The sequence below is a fragment of the Microtus oregoni genome, unplaced genomic scaffold (assembly GCF_018167655.1).
Source record: "Microtus oregoni isolate MIOR12 unplaced genomic scaffold, Mior012 000000F_ref0000247, whole genome shotgun sequence".
Lineage (NCBI taxonomy): Eukaryota > Metazoa > Chordata > Mammalia > Rodentia > Cricetidae > Microtus > Microtus oregoni.
In genome coordinates, this window is record NW_024543059.1 from 71200167 (window position 1) to 71215076 (window position 14910).

Below are 14910 nucleotides of genomic sequence, written 5' to 3' on the forward strand. Positions count from 1 at the left end.
AGGGGTAGGTAACTCGGGAGCACCAGGAGCGTGTCAAAGGTGCAATTCTGCCTTTTTTGGTCATCAATGAAGCCAATCCTTTTGTGACTCTAACCAAAGCAAAACTCATAAAATATATTACTCTTGTTTTAATAAAGACTTTATTTTTCCTTTCTGTGTGTATACTGTGTGGCGGGAAGCGGGGTGGAGGGGAGGTTCAGGGGTTGGGGGCAGAGGAGGAGGATTGCCTGGGAATTGAACTCTGGTCTTCTAAAAGACCGGGAAGACTCTAAACATGCAGGCATCTCTCTTGCCCCACAAAAGGCATTCCAATCTGTTCCCCTCTTCCCAAAGAACCAAGACCAAAGTACAGTACTCTATGATCTGTGGCGAGATGTGGCTCATGAGAAGAGGTGAGAAGCGGGACATGATGGTACATGTCATTTACTCTAGCATGTGGCAGGCTGAAACAAGAAGATCACAAGTTCAAGAGCAGATTGGGTACCCGAGGGAACTCCTATCTGGGATCCTCCCTCAAACCAAGCAAAACAAAGCAGAGAAAAAGACAAGATAAAGCAAAATAAATGAGTGGATGAATGAATGAATGAATGAATGAATAATTAGGCTGCAGAGGCTTACAGTGTATGGGGTGGGGGATTCTGAAGAGCAGTAAGTGGTCCAGGCTTACACGTCATAGAAACTGCAGGAAAGGCTGGTGGTTCACGTATCTACACCGGCATTCCTCTCTGCAAGGTGTTTTTCACTAGGATGGATATGGACAAAGGCTCTATGAAGATACTTGACCAAAAAGCCCAAATTCTGTGAAGTAGAACTGGAAACAAACAAATACATAGAAGATACAATCAAGACGATGAAGGAGTGATCTTACATACAACACTGCATTAAAAATTGCTAGCATGAAGGAGGGTAAAGCTGTAATTCTATTACCAACGACACTAAAAACATGTCTTAGATTTTACTTGTACTTCCAAATGTGGGGATGCATAGCTTTACCCCAGTACTCAGGGGGCAGAGGCAGAAGAATAGCCACAGATTCACAAAGTTAACCCCAGCCTGGTCTACATAGTAAGTTCAGAGTCAACCTGGGCTGCATGGTGGCACCTTATCCCAAAAGAAAGCAAAGCTGGGTGTAATGACACATGCCCTTGATCCCAAAACCTGGGAGGCAGAAACAGATGATCTCTGTGAGTTTGAGGAGTTTGAGGACAGCCTATAGACCTATAGAGAGAGCTTCAGGACAGCCAGAGCTACATAGAGAAACCCTGTCTCAAAAACAAAAACAAATAAAAACACGTGACTGTAATCTCAGCACTTGGGAGGAAGAAGAAGGACTCAGAAGTTTGAAGCCAGCCAGGGCTACATGGAAAGTCCAAAGCCATTTGGGTTATATAGAATCATTTTTTTAAGTTCTGAAAATTATGAGAGATTGATATTAGCAACATATTTACAATATTTCTGAAAAATTCCCATGATATTTATCCCTATAATAACCTTAATAGTCTCTTTATAATACCCCTGGTGGTATTTTAATAGAATTGGGGTAGGGGAATAACTCACTGCTGCAGATATAAACCATGTCAAACAAGGTTGGGAAAAAATAAATCCTAGTCACAGTAAGAAAATAAACTATCTAGGCCTTATAACATTATGATCTCTGGCTTTAGAAAACAATAGTTTTATCATATAATACATATTTCTGCGCTAAGGGGCAATGCACAAATGTTTTATCTATTGACAATATCTTCTAGTTAGCATTCTATCTGTGTTGATTTGATTAGGTACCCCTTATGATGGGAAGGACAGCAAAGCTTCTTCCTAGCAACAGTGCTGTGCCCTCTGAAGGTCAATTGTCTTTTAAGAATGCAGAAAATCTCCACCATGTTATCCTTTAGAAAATGTTTCAGAGATAGGAAATGACGGGAAGATTTAATGTTACCGTGACATCTCTGTAATTCTTTCAAAGCTGTAGGAAGCACAATCTTTAAAGAGAAAAAAATATCAAGTCTGTAAAAAAAAAAAAAATGTCCTACACTGCAGGCAGGGAGAACGCCAAGAGGAAACCTAGCTTTGGTTGATGTGTTGTCAATATGAAAACCCACTGCACTCTGAGACAGTTCTTTGGTGGACAGAAGCAGACAGGAAATGGCCTCATCTCCAGGAGGCTTAGGGATGGCAAAACTGACTGAGACAGCGGATATTCAGGCCAATCAAGTCAACTCTGACACGGAACAGCATGGCATGGAGCGTGTTCTATTGGCAGTCTCTACCCCTTCTCCCATCAGGAAGCAAGGAGTTGGTGGTGTGGTAGAAGCAAGCAGTCTTGGTTTCTAGCTTTAGAGAAACAGCAAAGGATTTGATTACAATCAGCTGTTGTTAAAATAGTAAATTATCTTCTAAAAACCAGATTAGCCACACCTATGGGGGGGAATCTCAAGAATGCATTGTATTCATAAAAGCAGGCTCTGAATTACTCCCGCAGATGGACCCTGATGCCAAGAAACAAGGGATTATGCACACTAGAGCCTTCCTCTCCCAGAAAAAGCTAGGGAAGGAGGCTTTCTTTAAATCAACAAAAACAAAAACTGAAAAAGCAAAACTGCAGACCTACAGACTTTCATAGTTTTCCTTTCTTTTGCTGGTGAAATGTCACAGTAGCCAATAGGAATAATATATTTTCTTTGAAATTAACAAATGTCATGGTGGTTAAGGGTGGGTGCGGACGCAGAGAAAGAACTTGGCACGAAAATGTGCAGAGCCTCTTGCAAAAGCAACTGCAACCCAAACATACTTCCAGATAGACAAGAACCACCTGCTATAACAGAGAGGGTCTAAAAGATGAACCAGGGAGATGGCCTGAAAGTTGTTTCTATCAATTTTAATATAAATAAAGGAACTTACAGACATATCCAATATATACCTTGTTTTTAATCCCAGCACTTTAGAAGCAGAACAAGCACATCTTTGAGGCCAGCCAGGTCTACATGGTGAGTTCCAGCCTAGCCAAGTTCATACAGTGAAACTCTGGAGTCTAGGAAAAGGGAGGTTGGGGTATTTGAATATCTTAGGGGAGGGTGCTGAAGAGATGGCCAGGAAGTTAAGAACATTTGCTGTTCCTCCTCTTGAACAGGACCTGAGTTCTTCTAGCTAGCACCCACAGTGACCAGCCCTCAACAACCTGTGACTCCAGTTTCAGGGGATCTGATGCCACTTGTGGACTCTGAAAGTACCTGCATGTACATAGGTAGACATATACACTCTGGCCCACACACATACACATAAAAAAGGACACGTCAGCATTAGATTTCCCATCTATTATTAAGCATAGAAAGATATATAATTATGTATATATTCCTACAGTTAGTCAAGAAACACCTGTGGAAGGAGATGGCTTACTCCTGATAAGAGTAATAAGTACCCACACACATACTTGGAGTCTTAGTTAATCTCTATAACCGTGCTCTGCTTTATGCTGCCTAAGGGCTGAAAAAAATCTAATTCACAGAGTTAAGGAACATATCTGGGTTCATACAACAAGACATCCAGACAGAACTGCCTCAAATCTGCCCAACTCCGAAGACCACACTCCCAGCCGCTCTGTAATACTAGGCACTACATAAATGTATGACATGGTCAGTGTAGAACTTCACCTCCACAACAAGACGAAAACAAATTACAGGGAATCTTCCTGGGTTTTAAAATTCATTGATAATTGTGAAGATTCCAAGGACACACTTGTGGACAGACAGAAAAGATAGAAATTTAATCTACACGACATGCCTAGAAGAACACAAACAATTTTGCTTTGTCAATACAAAGTCAGAAACATGATTGGGTTTTTTTTTCTCTTCTTTCCTTTCTTCTGACTAAATTAAGTAATTATTATGGGCACCATTCATAGTTTTCTGCCCCTTAAAATGCAATGCCACTGTGCAGCTCGTCCTGCTAAAAGCCAGGTTCCCACTGAGAAATGGAATGGATGACTGTCTGTGAAAAGCATGCCTTTAATCCCAGCACTTGGGAGACAGAGATAGGTGGATCTCTGTGAGTTCAAGGCCAGCCTGGTGTATGAGAGCTAGTTCCAAGACAGCCAGGGCTGTTACACAGAGAAACCCTGTTAAAAAAAAAAAAAAGACTAACTGGAGGCCACCCCCAGCACCAAGGGCTAGTAATGACTGAACTAAGATGAGGTACAGGAACATGAATAGGAAGTAGGAAGTGAGGGTAGGGAAGTCCATGCTTTCTGGCACATGTGTGTGTAACCTCAACACTCAGATACCTACATGCAATATTTTTAAAATAAGGTTTCTTATGTGTGTGTGTGTGTGTGTGTGTGTGTGTGCATGCATATGTGCATGCGTGCAACTGAAGAGGTCATATGACAACTTAGTAAGTCAGTTCTCGCCCTCTACCTCAATAAGGGCTCTGGAAATCGAACCCAGGTTGTACAACTTGCGTGACAAATACCTTTACATGATTTCTAACACCTCCTGCCAGCCTTCCAAAAACTCCCGGAGAGCTTGGCCTTGAAAATAATTCAAGGTGAAGGCCAGAAATATGAGTTACGGTATCTACTGCCCTCTCCTATATGGGCCAGGCTGTGGCCTTAGGGAGATGCTATTCCATCCTGCTCCTGGGGTAGTCCTGAGTGTGCTCTTACTGTCGGAGCATTAGACATTAAATGCTGGACAAGACTCCCTGAACTGCAATGGGAATTTCAGGTTTCTGACTCAGGGTTTTGTTTTGAGATAGTGTCTCATGTATCCCATACTGGCCCAGAATTCAGTATAACCAGGCAAGTGTGACTTGGGCAAATCATTTTTTGGTCCCCAGCTTCTGGATGCTACATCACAGGAGTGTCCTCACACCCAGGCTTGAACTTCTCTGAGCAGAGAAGGCAGAATACAGGAAAGGTCCAGACAGAACAGCAGGTTCCAAAACTGGCTCCCAAGGGCACTGTAGACACCCACCAAGGTTTCTGAGGCCAAACCTTAGATCTGAGAAAGACTCTGGTTTGGAGGGAGTGTCTACGGGAATAGCTAGGCTATTTCAGTCCTGGTCACTAGTAGGATGTTTTGGATTTCCACATTGATACAACAAACTCTTGGTAAACAAATAAACAAGAAAGGGGTCTGGAGAGATGGCTCAGTGTTTAAGAGTACTTCTTCTTATAGAGGACCTAGGCTCAGTTCCCAGCAGTGACATGGCAGCTCATAACCATCTGTAACTCCATTTCCTTGGGATCTGGCCCCCCTCTTCTTGGGGCACCAGGCACATACATGTTGCAGAGACTTACATGCCAGCAAAACACTCATACAAATAAATAAAACTTACTCTGGAGGCAGAAGCAGGAGGGTCTCAGAGTTCGAGGTCAACCTGGTCTGCATAGGGAGTTCCAGGAGAGCCAGAACTACACAGAGAAAACCTGTTTGGGAGGTGGGGCATGACTGGTACATACCTTTAACCCTAGCAATTGGGAGACAGAGGCAAGCATCTGATATCTATGAGTTCTAAGCCAGCCTGTTTTACATAGATAGTTCCAAATGAGACAGAACTACACAATGAGGCCCAGACAACAACAACAACAACAATAATAACAATAACAATAACCACAATAATAAATAGTAATAATAATAAATTTAGAAATAAGATGGAACCCAGCTAAATGCTGATTACTAACTTGTGAGATCCATGACTTGGAGATTGTTTCTAAATGGCAGAAATATTGTTTCCTTAGAACTTACTTTAGCATTCTTCTGGGTAACAATGTGACGCATGGAGTTCCCGGCTTTGACTGTGTGTGTACACATATGTGAGGCCATTTTACAAAGAGGAAGTGTTTCTAGTTCAATAAAGTTTAGGGAAGGAGTCACAGCTTTTTCTTATTTTTTTTGAGACAGCCTCACTACAAGGCCTAACTGGATTCAAAGTCCCAGCCATCTTATAGCCCCAGACTTCCAAGGGCTATGAGTACAGGTCTGATCGTTTTCTTTTCAAAATGTGTGTGTGTGTGTGTGTGTGTGTGTGTGTGTGTGTGAGAGAGAGAGAGAGAGAGAGAGAGAGAGAGAGAGAGAGAGAGAGAGAGTTGTGTATTTATGGGTGCACACCACCACAGCACCTGTGTTTTGGTAGGTCAGAGGACTACATTTTGTAATTTCTGTTACCTTTACACAGGTCGTGGGAATTCAGCTAATGTCTATAGGCCTGCAATGCAAGCGCCTTTGCCCTGTAGGTAAGTTCCCATTACTCTTCCTTTTGAGTTGACTGACTGACTGTGTGCCAAGGCTGACCCAGGACTCCCTGGCTCAAATGATTCTACTCTCATCAGCCTCAGGAGTAACTGTGACTACAGGTAGGCTCTTTTCTGAAGAAATCACACACAAACACACACACACACACTATGGGCAATATAATGATGTTAAGGTTGACTTAAGATTGTTGTGATCGCAACTGTTCCTATAGAAAATGTTTCCAAATTATCTACTTAAAACTTTAATTTCAGTGATGTGAAAACTTAATAGATGTGAGGGTGTGTGTGTGTGTGTGTTCTCTAAACTACTGTCTCATGACTTTTATGAATTTGTCTTGCGCTCACCTTCAAAAGTTAATGGTTACCCAAAGGAGTATTTAAAAGGTAAGTAAAAGGACTCAGCAAGAGAAGAGAAAACTGTCCAGAGAAGAGCTAGGGTGCACAAGCCTAGAACTTCAGGGAAAACTGAGCACTGCGTGTTCGGAATTCAGCTTCCCACAGGCGGTTTCTTCATGACTTAACTCTACGAGTGGAAATTTGTGCAAAATAGAGGAACTTACAGGGGCGACTTGAGCATGAGAAACTGCAGGCTAATTTCATTTGAGTGACAAGTAGGGGCTCAGAGACACAACTCCTCTTGGCTCGGCAAGACTGCCCCCTCTGCACGGCCCACGTGGCCAAAGTAAACAGAAGGTGGGCCTGGGCGGGGAGAACCCCTGCGCCGCCGATTTGCAGCCTTTGGAGTCTTTAAAGCACGGGCCCCTCGAGCTTTCTGGGCATGGTCTTGGAGAAATGGGGAGCGGCTTGGCTGGGCGACAGGGAAGGGAGGGTGGCAGGGCGTGGGGGAGAGTGGGAAGCGGTCCGGTGCCGTGCTGGGAGCGAGAGCCCGGGGTCAGGGGCCTCCCCGGAGCGCGCGGGAGAGAGCAAGAGTTTCCAAGTGCGCACCGGGCCCGCGGGGGACAGGGGCGCGGGGGACAGGGGCGCCGGGGACAGAGGCGCGGGTGTGCAGCCAGCGAGCTGGGGGCCGCGGGGAGCCCGGGGGCGGAGCGGAAAAGAGGAGGCCCCGAGCCCCCGGGAGGGAGCGAGCGTCTAGCCCCGGTCCCGCGTCCCCGCGAACGAGCGAGCGCACAGCCCGGACCCTGCCGCGCCCGCCCCCGCGAACGAGCGAGCGCACAGCCCGCGCCCGCGCCCGCGCCGCTCGCATGCCAGTCACGTCCGCCCCCTCGGCGGCTGCCCGAGAGCCGGCCCCGGCGAGCCGGGAGAACAGACGTCAAACTGCCTTATGAATATTGATGCGGAGGCGAGGCTGCTTTCGTAGAGGAGCAGAAGGAAGCAAGATGGCTGCCCTGTAGGATTTGTTAGAAAGGAGACCCGGCTGCGACGGCGGCGGACTGCGAGGCTGAGGGACCAGAACCAGGTCAGAGCGCTGCTGGCCGCGCCTGTCTCTCTCTCGCTCTCTTTCTCTCCTCGCTCTTTTCGGCAGCGGAACTGTCCCTTTCCAACCTTCCTCGCTTTCTCTCGGCCTTGCGGGGACTGTCATGTCACCCACAAATACCAAGAGGGAAGAGGGAAGCCTCACAAATTACTGGAGCTTCTTCAACATGGCTGACAAATATAGTTTTAATTTAGCACCCCCCTCTCTCCTGCAACCTGCACTTCTGGGGTCCCTTCTTCCTACTAATGTGTGCCCCCCTCCTTACCCAGCCGCCGGCCTTTGAGTCTCAGGAAAGTGAGTATTTTCTTGGGGCTGCCTTTTTGAAAGAGCTCATCTTTGGGGATCACCACTTTTCTTTTTGATCCTCGTCCCCCCTGACCTTAGTATAAGTCAGTCGAGTCCCTCGTTTACCCTCAGACACCCCGGAAAGAACACTGACCCGGTGTTTTTGACTCTTTTCTCTCCGGTAGTGTTTGTTTGGGTCCTGTTCTGGGTTTGTATCTCCGGTTTCCAGCACGTTTGTCCCCCCGTGGACGACTACACTAGACAAATGTCACCGTGAGTGGATTCGGGATCCACTACGTGGAGTTTTTTTTTCTTTTTCTTTTCCTTTCTTTTTTTCCCCCTCCTGAGTCCGCGCGTTTTGTTAGTGGCGCTGAGTGAGAGAGGAAAGAATAGTTTCTCCGCGCCCCCAAAGAAGACCAGAACCCACTTTTCTCAAGGTTCACAAGCCCTGCGTGGGCTGTACCTCCCAGTTTAAGAAATGTGTGTAAGAGAATCTGTGCAAATCTGTGTGTTGGCTTTGTGCTGCCCCCGAATCAGCTTCGTTCTGTTCCCCGGTAAGTGACAGGCACACACAAAGGCAGGCGCAGGCCGAGGGAGGGGGCGGGAGAAGCGTTCCGAGTTGGAGAAGGCAAGGTCAGGGGCGCCCAAAGAAATGAAACCCAATCCCGGCGAGGATCTCTAACAGTCCCATCCCAAATTGTCTTAACTCTGGCCCTCGCTCTTTTCTCGTGGTCTTTCACCACCTCCCCTCCCCACACGCCTCACTCACATCCTGATTCTCTCCACCAGAACTGCTTGCTTACGGTTAGAAAGCTAATGGGGTTTCTATGGAGAGTTTTCTACTATGGCCAGACCAAGTGTGGCCTGGGCAGACTCCTGGGAAGGTCGAGTTAAAAAGACAGGCTACTAGCGGGTTAATGCCTTCATGATAGACTTTTGAGTGCTTTGAGAAATTTTTCTTTCTCCCGTTTAATGATTTGGAATTGAAATCGGTTGGTTTGGGATTTTGTTTTGTTTTTCCCAAGTTGTTTGCTTAAAATTTAGGGAAATGTTTTGGTTGGTGTTTGCCTATCAGAGGGAGCAGAATACTTCCGTGGACTTACAAAACAATCACAAGTCACACACAGTACTTTTGCTCTAATTAAGGATTATACTGACAAAATTCATACACAGAAATACTCATAAGAATAAGACTGTATGTTAGGGAAAGTTGGGATTCATGGGGAAAATATATTGGTTTGATTTAAGTCTGTGGGTATTGTTGCCTGGCTAATGAAATCGTTGCATTTGCATTTTAATGGTAAGTTGAAATACTGAAAGGGAATTAAATTCATCTGTTTCTCTGTGTGTGCCATAATGCATTTTGAATACAGTACAAATTACAACACAAATATTAATTTTTAAAAAATGTTATTAGGCAGTAGAGTGTTTCTAAAGGATGGGGGTTAAACTTAAGATGGGGGGATAGATTTAACCGCAAGGGAAAGGGAAAGGCACTTCTCTGCACCAATCAAATCTCCAAACCTGCTCACCCTGAGTAATTCACTTCACAAGTCTTTCTGTTTTGGTTTTCAGTAACATGGCTAAGCTTGCTTTAAGCTTGCTCCTAGGGGCTCATCCACATGACCAGAAGGAAGAGACATTACTCATCCCCGAACAGAAACACTTCATTGGTTCTGATTTGCCCTAAAGTAATAAAGAAAACACAGAGTTTTTTTTTTTGTCTTATTGTTGGTTGAGAAAACTATGTCCAATTAATTATGCCAGCAATCTAGAATTCCAAAAGAGTAATTTGTTTGACTAGTAGACTAGTGTGTTGTGACTTCTTTGGGGGCAAATTTTCAGATTTGTGATCTTTTGTGTCCTCAAACTACTTAAGAGTATTTGCCATCCTAATAAATAAAAATATTTTAGTTGGCTTACTTTTTCGTTGTTGTTGTCATAGAGGCCTTCTCTTTCCTGTTATGAAATTTAGCATCTTGTTATTTTGTGCACTTGGTTTGATGCTGAAAAGAGTTGCTTAATTATTGTTATTTTAAAAGTGGAAATCTGTATATTATTGAGCGCTGTATAAAAATAACACTTTCTCATTTCTTAGAGAAACTATTCAAGCCAACACAGGATGAAGAGTCTCCAATAACCTTTCATACATTATGTGTGGTACCACCTAGGTATTCTAAAAGGTCTTAAGAGCCAGTTGTCTTAGTTAATTTTACTTTAGAAAAAAAAAATTAAACAACAACAAGATTGGTAGATTTTACAAAATACATTGTTTTGTCTATTTGTATATAGAACTAATGGATAACTTGGAACGAGACTTTGCTGTGCTTAAATTCACTTCTTTGTCAAATAGTTTTAAGGCTTTCAATAGATTTATTGTTGTTTCGGTCTGTGCCAGGAATCGGGGGATGGTATGGTTTCCAGGTGGCAGCATATGGCCCTGCATCCTGGCATTGCCATCACTTCCAGAGCAAGTGTGCACACCTGCTTTGGGTTTCTTATGATGACTTCCACGCCCTGATTGGCTGCTGTATGTGTGTTTCATCTTGGTTTCACTTGTCTAAGCTAGAAATTCCCTATCAATTACTCTGAGCTCTACCCAGACCCTGCTGTAAGCCAAGTGCCTCTATTTTTTTGTTTGCCAGCTTCATTTGGAAACCCTTCTCATGAATCATAGACACATCTGAAAGAAAGTCCATTTTCCATCATTACCTAAGCAAATTAGTCAACTTTTATGAAATCATCAAATAAAGAGCCTTAGAAAATGTTTGAGCTGAGTATGGTGTGTCAAGTCTGTAATCTTAGCATTTGGCAGGCTGAAACAGGAAGATTGCTAAAAATTTTGAACCAGTTTAGGCTATAGAATGAAACATCTCCAAAAAAAGGTGATAATATTTGATATGAAATATCAATATTTTAGAATATCTGGTGTTTTATATTAGATCTGATTACAGCAATGCTATAATTGCTTCTAACTTTTCAATTTTAGCAATTACTGTTTTGGGGGTATGAGTGTTTCCTTGCATGTATGCATGTGCCCTGTGTGTAGGCTTGGTACCTTTGGGCACCAGAAGAGGATATCGAATTCCCGGCTTCTGGGGTTAGGTAGTTGTGAGCTGCTATGTGGGTGCTGTTTGGAACCCAGATCCTCTGCCAAGAACAGTGAGTGTTCTTAACTACTGAGCCATCTCTCCATCTCCAAATTTCATAATCTTATATAGCTTAGTGCTAGAAGACACGATAAAATTGTTTTCTTGAATGGGATAGCATTGATTCATTAAAAACATACTTTTTTGAGGCTTATGCCACCACTGACTAGTAATTCCTGGGGGCAGCAACAGTACCAAACTCAGCAGCAGGAAATGTTTCCTAAGCCAACTTTACAGTTGGAGCCTTCGTTGTGGGAGAGTCCAGTTGCCAAGCAGAGCTGGTGGTTATCCTGGAAACTGTGCTAAAGAACACAACCACAGTGTCTGTTGCCAAACACACAGTATTTCCATGGGTCTAGTGCTCTGGTTTCTATTACACTTCACTGCCAAACCCAGTGAATATGGTGACATTATTGAATGAGGCTATGCAGTACATCTGTTGGCGTATGTAGGGAGCTAGCAGGGGAGGAGGTACAATCAGAGCATGTGTATCATGATGACCACAAGCAGGAAGAAATGTGTGCACTGTACACTTGCTCATTCCCAACCGTATTCTGACTATAGAATGGCCATTGCAGAAAATTCCAGGCTTAAGAAAATAAAAAAAAAAAAGTATGAGTCTAAATTGTCCTTTCCAATGTAGTGAATTCTCACTTCTGACTTTCTCCTATTTCCTGTAGAAGATATTTAAGGGGTTGGAAAGATAGCTCAGCAGTTGAGAACTCTTTGCTCAATCATGAGGACTGGAGTTTGAATCTTAGTCCCCATGTTGGGTGGCTTACAAACGCCTTTACCTACAGACCCAAGGATTCAAACACCCTACTTCAACCTCTGCAGACACTTGGACACACACATAAAAAATAAGTAAAATTGGACATGGTTGTGCACACCTTTATTTTGTTTATTTTTTATATGTATTTGTCTACATATATTGCACTATGTCCCTGCAGTGCCAGAAGGGGGCCAGAAGAGGGCATCGGCAAATCCCTTGGAACTGGTCCTTAATCCAGTAAGTCAATGCTGGAAACTGTGTCCAGGTCCTGGAAGAGCAGTGCTCTTAACTTCTGGACCATCTCTTAGGCTCTGGTTTGAGACAGGTCTTGCTATGGAGCCTTGAATGGCCTGGTGATTACTGTGTAACTCCAGGCTGGCCCAGACTTGCTGCAGTACTCTTGACTCTGTCTCTGATTGCTGAGGTTACACGGTGCCGTATCATGCCTAAAAACCTAGAACATGGCGCTTTGTGCTCACTAAAGATTGTTGCTCAAAACCGATGTGAAATCACACTCTAAATAGTCTGAGAATTAAAATTAGAGATAACTAAACTGGGCTGAAGCATTTTTGAGGGATAATTTAGGGCATAAATTTGTTGTTGTACCAAAAATACTGCAAATGTTTCTTTTAAATTAGATTTCTTTTTGTCTGTTGAGAACTTGCTGATTTCTGTATTTTTATCCACTAGTAGAAGCTAGTAAAAACAATTTTTTTAAAAACTAGAACATGTGTCACCTGTAGTCAAAGCACAATAGGAAAATAATGTAAGAGACCTTGGTGATGGGCATGGTGGTTGCTAGTGATGCTATTGTTCCTCAGTGTCATTTTTACAGGAAATGGAAATGGCTCCTGTCAAAGTCACCCATCTTCAGAATGGGATCTAGTGGCTTTTAGTACATGTATACTGGAATTACATATTTTAATTGAAACTTTTATGCAAATAGTTGTGGAATCAATCGATGTAGTTATATGAAATTATGTAGACAGAGCCTGTGCGCACCCCCTGGTCTCCTCTGGTGGTAACATTTTGCACAACTTTTGTATAGGAAGCCAGTTTTGATTCAGCTCTAGCTTGTGTTGTGGGGTGTGTGTGTGTGTGTGTGTGTGTGTGTGTGTGTCTTGAGGGTCAAACTCAGGGTCTCAAACAAGCAAAGTAACCATTTTCCCACTGAGAGATAGTGGTTTGCTTGTTTGGGCTTTGTTGTGATTTCCAGATCGAGCCATGGGCCGTACCCCAACCTGGCATCAAACTCATGGCGATCCCCCTGCCTTAGCCTATGCAGTGCTGAGATTGCAGGCATAATCTATCACATTCAAGTCTGTCTTTTTTGTTTGTTTGTTTTTGAGACAGGGTCCTACTAAGTAGTCCAGAATGGCTTAGAACTTGGTTCTCTTCTACTTCAGTCTTCTGTGTGATTTGGTTACAGCTGTGTGCTGCAATGCATGTCTGCTTGTCTGCCTGTCTTACTTGACTTTCTCCAGTTTGGTTTTCCTCATTCATCCCTGTGTATACTTAGTTCTATGCTATTTTATCACATAATCCTGAGCCCAGAGAAGCTAGGCATGCTGCTGCATTGTGCATGTGTTGTACCGCAATAGTTTAGCAAAATACATCCAGTTACATAGCCTTTTGTAGTTAGTTAAGGAGATGGAACCTAAGAAATAGTGAAAGGACTATGTGTAAACATGGCCATCAGTGTTTAAACAGATGAACGCTGAATGTATAGTGAGATGCCAAATGAAATTTCTATATTGAATATTTTAGTAACAAATTGCTCGACAATTTTTGTGTCTTATGTACCCGAAAACAGAAGGACATTAGAGACCATAGTCAGTTTCTAAAGACTGATTTTTTTTTTCAAGACAGGATCTCACCATGTAGGCCATGCTGGCTTCAGACTCAGAGAGATCCTGAGTCTGAGATGCCTCTGCCTCTCAGGAGCTAGAGCACAGTCAAGGGATTGCCACTGCACCCAGCTCCCGGTTTCTCTTAGGACTTTGAGAATCACTTTACTGACAGTAGATTTTTATAGTTCAATCATTTTAGTTTTTAGCTATTCACCACTTTTTATTACTCTATTTTTACTTTTATGAACTTCAAAAAATTTATTGTTCTCCCATGCAAAGTAGGACTATTTTTGATTTGTTGTTTTTGTTTCTTACTGTGTAGTCCAGGTTGACCTAAAACTTGACGTAGCACAAGGTGGCCTTGGCATTCCTCTCTCTTCCCCCACCTTGAGACAGTGTCTACTTATGCTAGCCTGGAAATAAAAGTTCCTGCCTCAGCTGCCCAAGTGCTAGGATCATAAGCATGTACCAATATGCCCTATTTCACCTTGAACTCTGACTGTCAGATTGACTACATCTGTTGTTGATTTTTCAAAAAGATAAATTTTATGTGTATGAGTGTTTTGCCTGCATGTATGTCTGAGGACCATGTGTGTCTGAGGTCTGTGGAGGTCAGAAGAGGGCATCAGATCTCCTGGAACTAGAGTACCAGACAATTGGGAGGCACCATGTGGGTGCTGTGTACTGAACCTATGTCCTCTACAAGAGAAGCAAGGGTTCTTAACTGATGAGCCATTTCTTCGGCCCCTGTTGTTGATATTTTAAACTTACTTTTATAAATCATTTCTGTGAAAAACAATACCTATTCAAAAGAAAACAATGCACCATGATTTTTGCTGATGTACTAGTCTCTCCAGAGAACACTGCTGTGGCCAAGCGCAGGTGGAGGTATCCCAGGCAGTGCATTGGATTGTGCTACTGTGACTGTCCTGGGGTACCACAGTTTGTTCTGTGGGTACCTCAGCCACAGGAATCCTCATTGTCATGGCTTCATGGGCATTGCTAAAATATGCTTTATCAAAGCACCTGCTTTTATTACAAAATACTACACTTGGATGGAAACCATCCATGGAACTCTCAAATGATTTTTTTAATTTTAGTATTTTTCTCCTGAAATTTGTGTTTTGTCCTAAAAAACAAAACAAAAAAACAGTGACTTAACTAATGATAAT

General features: G+C 43.3%; 1 protein-coding gene across 1 annotated transcript in view; it reads left to right on the forward strand.

The window, feature by feature from the left end:
* Positions 1-7556: 7556 nt before the first annotated feature.
* The window catches only part of Tet2 (tet methylcytosine dioxygenase 2), an 82524-nt gene continuing 75170 nt past the window's right edge, over positions 7557-14910 (forward strand). The window contains exon 1 of the mRNA XM_041650368.1: positions 7557-7664. The gene's annotated coding sequence lies outside the window, so the exon portion shown is untranslated. The remainder of the gene's footprint in view (positions 7665-14910) is intronic.